General features: G+C 45.7%; 1 protein-coding gene across 1 annotated transcript in view; it reads right to left on the bottom strand.

Annotated features, from left to right (window-relative positions):
• The window catches only part of PDZK1 (PDZ domain containing 1), a 35985-nt gene extending 28044 nt beyond the window's left edge, over positions 1 to 7941 (bottom strand). The window contains exon 1 of the mRNA XM_003268086.3: positions 7716 to 7941. The gene's annotated coding sequence lies outside the window, so the exon portion shown is untranslated. The remainder of the gene's footprint in view (positions 1 to 7715) is intronic.
• Between the last annotated feature and the right edge of the window lie 6314 nt (positions 7942 to 14255).

Genomic DNA, 14255 nt, shown 5'->3' with positions numbered 1-14255 from the left:
GGAAAAGTCATCTGAAAAGATCTTTAGAGCAGAATAGTTCCCCATGATGCAATTGTAAAGGAGCCAGATGTGTATACAAAAGGGAATCTGTGTTTTTGTTTCCATATTCCCCCAGGATCGATTCTGAGTAAGGGTAGAGTAGAAAGAGCAAGGGTTTTAGAGCCAAACCTAGTTTTTAATCCTGGCTTCACCGCTTGTTAACTGTGAGAACATGGGTGAGTTCCTTAATTTTGAGCTGAAGATAGAAGTACCCCTAGAATAGGAAGCACATGTGGATGCCGTGAAGATGACTCACAGTAGCGCATGCAAGGCCTCTCAGCACAGTTTCTGGAGCATAGAAGTCCACTCCATCCAAGTTACTCTTTCCTGTCCTCTGATGAAAGGCCTGATGCAATGGGAATCCCATTTTCTATGAGAACATTTGAAATTTGTTCCTGATTTTCTTTTTGCAGCAGACAAGAAGAAATTGCAGACTAAGAATGGGCAGGCACCTCAATGATCAGGCAAGGGATTCTCTATCCACTCAGTCCAGATCACTTCTGCAAAGCTAATTTTAGCTGCTGAAAAGTCAGGGCTGGAGATTTTGTTCCCCATGAAAGAAAGCTCAAATAATAAACTCTGGACTCAAAAGTATCCTGTAAGTCTAAAAGCCAGGGAATTACAAAATAGAACCAAATGCTGTGCATCAAGGAGGTAAAAGAGTCCAGGGAGCTTTAACAGAATTTCAAGACTAAGCTGGCCAGAGAGTTCCACCACCTGGAGTGGATGACCTCTAACAGAAGTGAACATAGGGACCCAAGGAACAGACAGCAGTGGACAAGATGGAGTGAGTGAAGCATTACCTTAGCTACAGATACCTGGCCCAGAGAAGGACCTTCATAGCCAAGGAGTAGCTAGTGAATAGGCTCACTCACCAGACAGCATCACTGAAATGCCAAAAGATCAGAGAGAGGGCATGGGATAAACAGCATTCTGCTTGGAGGGAGAAAGACAGAAGGGGGCTGTCACCAGAGATGGCCAGATGCAATAAAATACCATCAGGAAAGAAAGAGCCCAGGTACTGTCATCTCTGCTCATCTTCCAAGGTCTGGGACTTAGAAGTGGCAGGATTATTCCATAAATATAGTCATCTACACCTGAACCCACCATCACCTTATCTAATAGTAACTAGGAATCAATTATGCAGTCAGTATCACACCACGAAGAAAACAGAGCCTCTCCCCACAAGGCACTTACATAACCAACACTCAATCCATGAAAATGCTAAACACTAAAAACTTAGCAGGGGCTGGGTGCAGTGGCTCACGCCTGTAATCCCAGCACTTTGGGAGGCCGAGACAGGCGGATCACCTGAGGTTGGGAGTTTGAGACCAGCCTGACCAATATGGTGAAACCCCGTCTCTACTAAAAATACAAAAATTAGCTGGGCGCGGTGGCACGTGCCTGTAGTCCCAGCTACTCGGGAAGCTGAGACAGGAGAATTGCTTGAACCCAGGAGGTGGAGGTTGCAGTGAGCCAAGGTCATGCCACTGCACTCCAGCCTGGGCCACAGAGCGAGACTCCGTCTCAAAAAAAAAACAAAAAAACACTTACCAGGACTGCTGGTGAGGAATGTTTAACCCTAGTTACTTTGACTATGGAAGGGTATCTGATTGTATAATCTAGTATGAAACCACAGAGTAAGTTATTTCTGTTTCGTTGAGGCATAAGGAAAAGAAAGGGCAGGGTCTCTCCAGCAACATTCAATCTAGACATTATTTGCTTTCCACTGAACTCCATGCTTGCCTAAAAAACACTCTGAACTTTAGCAAGAAAAAAGCCACATTCTCAGGACGCTTGACCACAGTGTGTACTTTGAGGAATACTGTTCTTGCAGCACTTGCGTGCATCTGTGTAACAAGAAAGAAGAAAACAAACCCACTAGACTTTTGTTAGGAAAATACAGTTGGTGGAGACTGTGCGACGTTAAGTCAGCAACTATAGACAGGCTTGAGAATCCCTTACAGGCATCAGCCCTGACTCCAAGGCTTCATGCCTCACACCAGCCATGGCTGGCCTCCTTCAGAGCCTGCCACAGAGCCTTGGCACATGCTGTTCCTTCCAACAGCATAAGTAAAAAAATCCTGCTGTATCTGAGCTGCTACTGACAGATGTCTCTAGCAAGGAAGAGATAAAGACAACTCAATTTCACCCTTCTTCAAATATATTTTACCTAGAACAGATCCTATATTTTTATGCAGATCATATTTAAGGCTGCCTGGATTTCTCCTCTGAAAAGCAAGGCATACAGAAATTCAAATACTCAAGTATATTTACTTTAAATAACTAATATCAAAAATAGAAGGAGAAACAGGGCTCTAAAATACGTATTTGCTTAGTGTACTTTCCCATTGTGAGAGTTACTGTTTGGTCTTAGCCAGGGATAAATTTCAAATGTGAGAAATCAATGAAATCCATTCCATTGAGAATTATCTGGAGAAGAGTGATCACAGACCCACTGAGTAGTTTTTATTTCTCATTTATGATCAGGAATGGAATCTACTTATCCCAAAGTTCATTTGGCCTGCTGATACTAAGTACCTTTCCTACCTCCAGCCACCATAAACAATACTTTGTCCTATATGGCAAGACTCTGGGCTGGAGTTCAAGGCCTTTCACAGTTTGATTGCTTATCTAAGAGTTCTATGAGTTGGGAGAGGGATAGAGCCAATATTGTGTGGAAACAGAGGCACCCACAGAGAGAGGACACCCTCAGGCTGCTGATAGAACTAGTACCTGAAGACAGCTCAACCGTCCTGAGTGTCAGCTGAGACAAGTGTTTTCCCCAAATCGACATTTTGTGTTACATGACTTGTTGAACTTGCATTTCTACCCCCCTCACTTTTTTTTTGGTATGTTTAAACTACTACAAGAGTCCTGCCTCAAGACAAACTTTCTGACCCTGGTTTTATTATACTACAGTCTCAAAAAAAAAAAAAATCATTCAAGAAAAGGAAGTTTGGCCGGGCGCGGTGGCTCACACCTGTAATCCCAGCACTTTGGGAGGCCGAGGCAGGCGGATCACCAGGTCAGGAGATCGAGACCATCCTGGCTAACATAGTGAAACCTCATCTCTACTAAAAATACAAAAAATTAGCTGGGTGTGGTGGTGGACGCCTATAGTTCAAACGACTTGGGAGGCTGAGGCAGGAGAATGGCGTGAACCCAAGAGGCGGAGCTTGCAGTGAGCCGAGATCATGCCACTGCACTCCAGCCTGGGCAACAGAGCAAGATTCCGTCTCAAAAAAAAAAAAAAAAGAAGTTCCAGCTTCTTGCTCAGGCACTGAGGCTCAACATAATCCAGCCCTACCTCGGGCCCCCAGCTCCTCAGCAAGCCCCAACTGGTCTGTGCATGGTCACCCACACGAGCCTGCCCTTTGCTCATGCCCCATGCTCTGCCTGGAATCCCTTCCCCACTTCTGACTACTTACTCATAGTAAGTGCTAAGTAAACATTTTTTCCAAGTGAATGAATTTAAGACCTACCATTTTCAAGGCTCAGTTCAAATTTTAGATTATATACGAATCCTTCCATGACCATCACAGTCTGAAGGTATCATTTCATCTGAATTTCAGTTATCGCTCATATACTTAACAAGTTCTATGTAATACCTACTGCGAGGCAGTTATCAGGGTTCAACCCAGAATAGCTACCGTCCTGCCCTGAAAGAGCCCGGAGTCCAGTAGGGAAAGTTATGAAGTTTAACTGCTGAACAATGGTGTGGGTGCTGGAATATTTAAATATAAAAGCTTTCTTATTATATATATTTATTGAGCTCCCTACTAGGATCAGGAACCAGCCTAGGTACTTTTTATGGGTTCTGATTCAATCCTGATGGGCCATTTTACAAGGAAAAAGAAAAGAGACTGAAAAGTTAACTTGGTTTCCCCTGACTATTTGGATAAGCAGAGTCTGGATTCAAACCCAGTTGAGTCTGGATTCCTTCCACCATCTACCCTGCCTCCCAGGCCTGAGGCGTAGAATGTATTCTGGAAATACAAGTAGTCAGACTAGGTGACTGACTATGGTGAGTGGTTCAGAATGGTGAATGGTTCAGAAAGATCAGAGCACAGTTATATGTTGAAAAAAAGAAGTAGGTTAGACTGTGAGCACTGGACTCAGTCCAGTAGACTACAGAGGAGCTTCAGGGTCCATGTCGTGTATCTCCAGCAAGATAAGCTTTTTTTTTTGCCCAGGGGGATGGAATCTTGCTCTTGTGGTCCAGGCTAGAGCGCACTGGTGCGATCTCGGCTCACTGCAACCTCCGCCACCTGGATTCAAGCAATTCTTCTGCCTCAGCCTCCTGAGAAGCTGGGATTGCAGGCACCTGCCACCATGCCCGGCTACTTTTTGTATTTTTAGTAGAGATGGGGTTTCACTATGTTGGCCAGGCTGGTCTCAAACTCCTGACCTCAAGTGATCTACCCTCCTCAGCCTCCCAAAGTGCTGGGATTACAGGCGTGAGCCATCGTGCCCAGCCAAGATAAGCTTTCTTAAGAGCAGGCACCACAGCCCCTTTCTGTATTCTCACACCATCAAGATGTATTCAGTACAACTGGTGGAAAGTCCACGGGCTTTTCTGGATCATTTAGTTTCACGTCCCCATTGGGACCCCATGGTTCTACGCAGCTTTATGAATGCCGACTATCTGTGCCTCCAACCAGGCTTGGCACCTCAGAAACCAGTGACCACCTCAGACCAACAGCAAACCTTCTCTGGTTGCCACTAAGTGGGCTAGGGCTATCTTTTCTACTTATCAAAACTCCTGCCATTCCCTGGGGGTCGTGTAATAGCATTCCAGGAGTCATGTAATAGCAAAGCTGTCTGAAGATTATCTCAATAGCACTTAAGATGTGCTAGACACTACGTGCATTTAACCCTCATAACTTCCGGAACTAGGTTCTAATATGCCCATTTGACTGATGAGGAAATAGAAGCTTAGAGAGTCTGATCTAGAGTGCATGTTTCCAATCCCAATGCTCATTTTCTTAATCACTTAGCCATGATACCCATCAGGCAAAGAGATTAAGGAAATCTGGGCAGTCCCTCATGAAGGACCAAAGAAAGAAGTTGCTGAGATCTTGAGGAAAACACGTCTAGCTCCAGCTTGCCACTCTCATCACATCCCTATGCAATGAATGCAAGAATCATTTCACTAAGAAGTGACCAGAGAAACCCATTCCCATATGATTAGACCCTGGACTTCAGATGCCCTGAGAGAGGATTGGAGTCCTTCAACCTCCTTTCCTGAGGAACACCTCATCAAAGCCATCGCCATCTGCATCTATTCTTCTAGCTCCTTCCCTGCCACACTAATTCCATTTATGCAAATACGTTCTATGCCAGGTAGTGCTCAAGGGGCTGGTAATACAGCAAGTAATACAAATGACAAGATCCCTGCAGTCTTGAAGCTTAACATCTGGCAAAGGTGACAAGTAAAAGAGATGTTTGTTTTTTTTTTCTCGAGATGGAGTCTCCCTCTGTCACCCAGGCTGGGGTGCAATGGCACAGTCTTGGCTCACTGCAACCTCCACCTCCCAGGTTCAAGCAATTCTCCTGCCTCAGACTCCCAAGTAGCTGGTACTACACACAGGCAGTACCATGCCCAGCTAATTTTTGTATTTTTAGTAGAGATGGCGTTTCACCATGTTGGCCAGGCTGGTCTTGAACTCCTGACCTCAGGTGATCCACCCGCCTCAGCCTCCCAAAGTGCTGGGATTACAGATGTGAGCCACTGCACCCGGCCCAAATGAGATGATTTCTGATGGTACACGCTATGAATGATAGAGATACTGGTGGCATGGAGGTGGGAGGCTGATTTAGAAAGTCCTTCCTGGGAGGTGACATTTTAATTTATACCCCAATAACAAGGAGCTACCCTTCAAGGCTCCAGGATCTACCTTATACTTGGCCAACTGAAAAAGACATTAATGATGATCTGGTCTCAACTTCTTATTTGTAAGTGAGCAAACAGAGGCTCAACGAGATTAAAAGACTAGGACAAGGTTCCCCAGGTGACTGCAATTTGTTTCTTCTTACTATTCTACAGAGACTTTCGATATACACATTTGAAATCTAGGCATCTTACATCGTGTTTTTAACACATTCATGGTTTTTTGTTTTTTAGACAGGATCTCACTCTGTCACCCAGGCTGGAGTGCAGTGATGCAATCATGGCTCACTGTAGCCCCGACCCCCTGGGCTCAAGCAACCCTTCCATTTCAGCCTCCCAAGTAGCTGACACCACAGACACATGCCACCACGCAGGATTAATTTATTACTATTTTCTGTAGAGACGGGGGGGGGTCTCACTTCATTGCCCAGGCTGGTCTCGAACTCCTGGCCTCAAGTGATCCTCCCGCTTGGGCCTCCCCAAGTGCTGGATTACAGGCATGAGCCACCATGCCAGACCACACATTTGTACTTACAATTTTATTTTCAGTACACTCTTGGGGAAAAGATGACAGGACTTCACTTGATCAATAATGAAATTGAGGCTCCAGTTGGCTAAGTAGTTTGTCTAATGGCCTGTCACTAGCAACTGAATCAAAACTCTGATGATTTGTATTCCAGTCCTATGTTCTTTCCCATGGGGGAGAAGTAGCTGCCTAGCCAGTGGTCTATGACTATAAGACATCATTACCAGCAACTTCACACCCTATGGTGCAGAGAACATACAAAAGTCAAAGATAAGCAGAAGTTACTATCATAACACAGAAATTCAAAGACCCTGAGTAATTTGCTGCAGACTTCAGATGACTGGACAATCATGGCCTGAGGCAGTCCCTGCTACCCCCTCTTGCCTTCTGGATACAAGACTGAAAGCTGCCCTGGTGATACATTGCAGAGATTTTAGTAAATAAAGAAGAATGTGTTTCTCAGAGCCAACACCCAAATCTTCATAGCTGGATCCAACCCAGACTGGGAGTCTTCATAGAGAGTGAACCCTTAGGTAAGTGTCATACTTAAGTCTCATGACACTTCTGCTTAAGAAATAAACTACTAGTGGTTCCCAAACCTACCTGCACTGATCAGAATGATTCTGGGAGAGTTTTCAAATAAAGATCTTTCAATTCACACAAGGTCTGGAGACTTAGAAATGCCAAAGGTGAGAGCCTGGGGAATGTATGTTTTAAAGTTCAGCCAGCCTGGAAATCCACTGGTTTTTCTCATGTCTTAGTGCTGCAGTGTGATACAGAGAGGAAAGATGCCTGCTTTTATTATCTAGTGGGCAAGCTAAGTTAGGCTGCGTCCTTTAAAGGCTGCTTCCAGAAGAGTCTTCTCTGCTACCCAAGGCCCCTGTACCAGTAGGAAGGTCCTGGGCGTATCCACCTGGTTACCTGTGAAGTCTGTTGTCTCACTCCCTTTGGCTGCACATCAAACCCCCCATACAACCCAGGGAAAGCTTTTTCTGAGATCGGTTTACCAATTTCTTTGTGAAGCAGACCCTAGCCTGCAAAGGTGAGGGGCATCTCCAGCAGAAAGAATCTCAGAGTGTGGATCATCTCTCACCCCCAACCACCACTAAAGGGGCCTGGCTCCCTCCCCATGGGACTCTTCTCTGCCCTAGACAGCCAGCTACAGGCTTGGAAAAAGAAAAAGGGTAAAGGAAAAGAAAGAAGGTAGCTCAGGCCCCGGTGGCCAGCACCCTCAAGGAGGACACGAGCAGTTCTTACCTGGAGATGGAAGAGGAGCCGCTCTGTTAGTTCGCTCAGGAATTCTGTCTCTGCAGGTGAGCACTAGGCTTGCAACTCACTGGACTTTGAACAAAGATTGATTTAAAAGCTAATGTATTTAACAGGGACATGTGGTCTGAATTCAAGTGACCTCTGTCCTGCTTCCTGCCAGCTGGCTGAGCCCCGAGCTGGAAAACCTGACAAACCTCAGCAAACCAAAAGCTCTGGCCCACCTGCCTGGCCCTGCAGGGAGGCCACTGCTCACCAGCCACTCCCAGAGAACAAGGAGGGGAGAGGGGGCCAAGGACAGCCAGGGAGGAGGTGCCTCCCCTTTCCTTCGTACTCTCCCTTTGGCAGATGCCTTGGTCACACCCAACCAACCCCCAATCCTGTTAGGATCCTCCAGTCTCCCATCCCGGGGTCAGGGCCGAGGCTCATACAGGAGCATCCTCAATCACTGAGGCCTCCCCAAGGAGCAGTAGCCTATAAAACTCCCACCCAGGAGGCCAGTAAGCCCCAGGAAATGGGGCCAAGTGCTCAGGGCACCCATCCTGCTTCCCTCTGCCCTGGATTCTCACTTGTGTGCTCCCCAGGAGTTTAGCAAGCAAAGCCCTAGAGCAAGCAAAACCCTTGCTCTTGTGTCCCAGGCTTCCTTCTTCTTATCCACTCTCTCCCCTCTCTTTTTTACTTTTCTTTCTCACCTGACGGTGCTCTTTCTATTCTCCAGCCTAGCGATAATTGTCTTCCCCTTCACACACTCAGAGCCTCTCGGGCAAGCCCAGCAGGGTAGGTGGAAGGCATTTTTACAAAACCCTCCATCCTAGCGATAATTGTCTTCCCCTTCACACACTCAGAGCCTCTCGGGCAAGCCCAGCAGGGTAGGTGGAAGGCATTTTTACAAACCCCTCCATCCTGCTGCCTTGCTGCCCGAGCAGTAGGCTGGTGCCCGTGTGCTCAGCCCCTAGCCCTAGCCAGGATCAGCAGCTGATCCCTATCAGCAGCACCCACACAGACAATTCTAGCACTGGCCTTCTCACTGACCTGAATCCTCAGCCCACAATGCAAATCAGGGCAAGAGATTGCTCCCGGCACTGAGGCAAAGCAAACCACAGGCCAAGGACTGGGTGACCTCACCCCTCTTCCACCCACACTGGAAGAGCCATTTGTCTTTGCTGGGCCTTGGCTTGGCCCCCAACAAAGACATGACCTGAGCCCGTGGATAAATGGTTTAAAATGACAAACATTGAGCAGCTTCCTCATACCAGCTTATCTTCCTCCACCTTGGGGCTAAGCCCTCTTGGCCTCCTCTATATCTTTCAAAGCAGAAGGTAGAATGGGAAAATCTGGATTTAGGATCAGAACACCTGAGTTCACTGCAATCCCAGCACTTTGTGAGGCTGAAGCAGGCAGATTGCCTGAGCTCAAGAGTTCGAAACCAGCCCGGGCCACATGGCAAAACCCTGTCTCTACAAAAGGTACAAAAAGCCAGGCATGGTGGCACATGCCTATAGTCCCAGCTACTCTGGAGGCTGAGGTGGGAGGATCACTTGATTGAGAGGCAGAGGTTGCAGTGAGCCGTGATCATGCCACTGCACTCCAGCCTCAATGACAGAGTGAGACTCTGTCTCCAAAAAAAAAAAAAGAAAGAACACCTGAGTTCAATTCCGACTCCACCATTTCCCAGGTGTTTGATCCAGAGTAATTCATTTTTAACTCTCTGGGTCTCACTTACCTTCATCATGTATAAATAGTTGTTATTGTATGGTTTTTAGAAATTTTTAAAAATTGTTGTTGTTGTTGTTTGAGATGGAGTCTCACTCTGTTACAGCCCAGGCTGAAATGCAGTGGTGCAGTCTCAGCCTACTGCAACATCCACTTCCTGAGTTCAAGTGATTCTCCTGCCTCAGCCTCCCGAGTGGCTGGGATTACAAGTGCCCACCACCATGCCTGGCTAATTTTTTGTATTTTTAGTAAAGACAGGGTTTCACCATGTTGGCCAGGCTGGTCTCGAACTCCTGACCTCAAGTGATCTTCCTGCCTTGGCCTCCCAAAGTACTGGGATTACAGGCCTGGTGTATTCCTTTTGTCTCTGGTTTATTTCATTCAATATGATATTTGTGAAGTTCACTCATGTTGCTGGGAGTAGCTGTAGTTCATTCGTTTTCATACTAGGATTCCATTTACATAATGTCCAAATATAGGGCAGAACTTCGGGGGATTCCTGCTTAGGTGGTAACACTCGACCCTAACTTCTGGTATGCTGGCAATATTCTAGTTCATGAGCTAAGTGAAGGTTACATAGGTATTTAAGATTAATTATCGAGCTATGCATTTTTGTTTCATGCACTTATTCTGTATAAATAATAATTAAATTATATTGAAATTTTAAACATTACAATATGTGTACAGCATACTGGAGTAAGAAGAAGCTCTTCAAGTGACCTGCCTGAGGATTTCAGCTGTGCTCAGCTCTGCATGATCTATTCAAAAATGAAAGGGATCAATATCTTGGCATGCCAATAACCTACATGTGGCACATCTGAGCAATCTGGTAAGGAAGCTTTGATCTCTCCACTTCAATTTTTAAAAATTGGCTGGGCACGGTGGCTCATGCCTATAATCTCAGCACTTTGGGAGGTTGAGGCGGGAGGAATGCTTGAGTCCAGGAGTTTTGAGACCAGCCTGGGCAACATGGTGAAACCCCATCTCTACAGAAAATACAAAAATTAGCTGGGTGTGGTGGTGTGCACCTGTAGTCCCAACTATTCAGGAGACTGAGGCAGGAGGATTGATTGAGCCTGTGAGGTCAAGGCTGCAGTGAGTCACGATCATGCCACTGCATGCCAGCCTGAGCTACAGAGCGAGACCCAGTGTCAAAAAAAAAATTAAATTGTGGTAAAATATTCATAACAAAAAATTACCATTTTAATCATTCTGATTATACAATTCAGTGGCATTAAGTACTTTCACACTGTTGGGCAACCATCACCACCATCCATCCCCAGAACTTTTTCATCTTCCCAAAGTGAAACTGTATAGCCATTAAACATGATTTTCTATTCCTTCCTCCCCAGCCCCTGGCAACCACCTTTCTACTTTGTTTCTACAAATTTGACTACTCTAAGCACCTTCTATGTGTGGAATCATATACTATTTGTCCTTTTGTGACTGGCTTATTTCACTTAGCAAATGTCTTCAAAGTTCATTCATGTTGTAGTACATGTCAGAATTTCCTTCCTTTTGAAGGGTGAATAATATTCCACTGTGTACATACACCACATTTTATTTATTTGTCCATCAAGGAATGGGTTGCTACCACCTTTAGGCTGCAGTCAATAATGCTACCATGAAAATGGATATACAAATATTTGTTCAAGTCCCTGTTTTCAAATCTTTTGGGTATTTGCCCAGAAAAGGAATTGCTGGATCATACATTTAATTTTTTAAGGAACCACCATACACCATACTGTTTTCCATGGTGGCTGCACCATTTCGCTTTCCCACCAGCAACATAGAAAGGTTCCAGTTTCACCACATTCCCATGAACACTTGTTATTTTCTGTTGTTTGTTTTTTTGTTTTTTAAATGATGGCCATTTTAATGGGTTTGAGGTGACATCTCATTGTGGTTTTGATTTGCATTTCCTTAATGATTCATGATGTTGGGCGTCTTTCACATGCTTATGGGCCATTTGTATCTTCTTTAGATAAATGTCTATTCGATTTGCTTGCCCATTTTTAAAATCAAGTTGTTTTTGTTGTTATTGAATTGTATCATCTCAATTTTTCTTTATTATAAAACAAAGACTCAGAGAGGTGAAGTGACTTAGCCAAAGCCACCTCAGGCAGAAACGTGGCTAAAAACGCTGTGCTTTTGCTTTTATGGCCAACGCCCTTTCTCCTATACCAGTCTGCCTGGCTCAGTGGGTATCCTCAAATTTTTCCTCCAACTTCAGGTCTGATTGTCCTAGTATGCATGTCCTACTACCTTGTCTTTTTAGTAGCTCATTAACTTACTCTGAGCCTGGAATTTTAAGCTCCAGTGGTTTTCTCTCCCTGTCTAGAGTCAATATTTATGACAGGCTCCCTTTCCACTCTCTGTTACTCTGGCCTCATCCCACCTTAAGAGGCAGACTGTGTACTCTGCATACCTTTGGAGGAATTTATTAGGCCAGGGTCCAGATGCAAGACTGAGATAAATGTTTTACAGCAGTGTGGGTGACAGGCTGGAGACGGGGCAATGCCACTTGGCTGCAGCACACACTGTGGCCCCACATGACTGCTGACTGGAACTTTCTAGTTCTTTTCAGTAACCAAGTGTCAGGACAGGGAGGCCTGAGGATCCTTGGAGAGCTGTGAATTATTAACGCTTGCAAGCTGGCTGCCAAGGATATCCGAGTAGTAATTCACTCGTTCTTCCTTTTCCCAGATGAGGGGTCAGAATACACAATCCTTTTCCACCACAAGAAAAAGGCACAGAACAAGAACATGCCATGTTCTGGGTTCCTGCATGTACCAAGGTCTGGTCTTGGCACTCTTGGAGTGTTGGTTAAAAGGGTATTTGGTTGCCCCTTTCTGAGAGATACAGAAACAATCAGTGGTCCTTGGGCAGTTTGGATTCTGCCTTAAAAAGCCAGACCCTCAAGGGCTCCCAAAGGTCCAGAATGGGGAACAGGAGAAGAGCAAGGAAAGTGTCAGGGATATCAAGGCTACAGCCTCAGCCTGACCTCATCCCTCTGGGGACCATCCCATCCAGAGGTAAAGGGTCAGTGAGAAAGAATCAGGAACCGTGAACAGCCTAGTGGCCCAAGTCTGTAGCTTGATTTAAAAGACATCCTTTGGCCAGGCACGGTGGCTCACACCTGTAATCCCAGCACTTTGGGAGGCTGTGGTGGGCGGATCACCTGAAGTTGGGAATTCAAGATCAGCCTGGCCAACATAGAAAAACCCCATCTCTACTAAAAATACAAAATTAGCCAGGCATGATGGTGCATGCCTGTAATCCCAACTACTAGGGAGGCTGAGGCAGAAGAATCGCTTGAACCTGGGAGGCAGAGGTTGCTGTGAGCCGAGATTGTGCCACTGCATTCCAGCCTGGGTGACAGAGCAAGACTCCATCTCAAAAAACATGAAAATAAAAAAATAAAAATAAAAATAATAAAAATAAAAATAAAATAAAATAAAATAAAGACATCCCTGCCAGGCGTGGTGGCTCATGTCTGTAATCCCAGCACTTCGGGAGGCCAAGGTGGGTAGATCACCTGAGGTCAGGAGATTGAGACCAACCTGGCCAAAATGGCAAAACGCTGTCTCTGCTAAAAATACAAAAAAAAAAAAAAAAAAAAATCTTCCGGGCATGGTGGCAGGTGCCTGTAATCCCAGCTACTTGGGAGGCTGAGGCAGAAGAATTGCTTGAACCCGGGATGTGGAGGTTGCAATAAGCTGAGATCATGCACTCCAGCCTGGGCAAGAGAACAAGACTCTGTCTCAGAAAAAAAAAGACATTCCACCTCAAAGTATTACCTCCCCCAGAATGGTTCCAGTGCCCCCTGACATTCTAGCTTGGAAAGCAAACTAATTGTGCCCATCCTGTTTTCTCTGTTGCTTAGAATTCTTGCCACGATGCTGGGTGCGGTGGCTCACACCTGTAATCCCTGCACTGTGGGAGGCCGAGGCAGGTGGATCACTTGAGGTCAGGAGTTCGAGACCAGCCTGGCCAACATGGTGAAACCCCGTTTCTACTAAAAAATGGGCTGGGCGTGGTGGTGGGCACCTGTAGTCCCAGCTACTTGGGAGGCTGAGGCAGGAGAATCACTTGAACCCAGGAAGCAGAGGTTGCAGTAAGCTGAGGTTGCGCCACTGCACTCCAGCCTGGGCAACAGAGTGAAAGAGCGAAACTCTGTTTCAAAAAAAAAAAAAAAAAAAAAGAATTCTTGCCAAGGAAAAAGCAATGCTTGTCTTTTTTTTTTTTTTTTTTTTTTTTTTTTTTGGAAATGTAGTCTTGTTCTGTCACCCAGGCTGGAGTGCAGTGGCATGATCTCAGCTCACTGCAACCTCTGCCTCCCGGGTTCAAGTGATCCTCCTGCCTCAGCCTCCCACCCAGGATTCCAAGTGTGCTCTACCACACCTAGCTAATTTTTGTATTTTTAGTAGAGACAGGGTTTCACTATGTTGGCCAGGCTGAATTTGAACTCCTGACCTCAAGTGATCCACCCACCTCAACCTCCCAGAGTACTGGGATTGCAGGCATGAGCCACCACACCTGACCAATGCTTGTCTTTATTATCCACTGAAGAAAGTACATTTTCTCCTTTAAAGCCCAAGTCAGCATGAGGATGGCACCATCCGGTTTGCCTTAGGGTAGAGTGCAGCCTCTGTGCCTCCAGACAACTGTAGAAGTGCCTGCAATTCCACTCAGCAGAGTATTTTTTTGCTAAGCACCCTTTGCTAGGTACTACCTATTCATTTCCTCTGGATCAATTGAAAATACCAGGGAGGGTAAATGTTAAATCTTTGATGGAAGAATGAGACATCAAGGCCT

The sequence above is a fragment of the Nomascus leucogenys genome, chromosome 12 (assembly GCF_006542625.1).
Source record: "Nomascus leucogenys isolate Asia chromosome 12, Asia_NLE_v1, whole genome shotgun sequence".
NCBI lineage: Eukaryota > Metazoa > Chordata > Mammalia > Primates > Hylobatidae > Nomascus > Nomascus leucogenys.
Note: the sequence above shows the minus strand (reverse complement) of the source record. Positions and strands in the feature narration are given on the sequence as shown.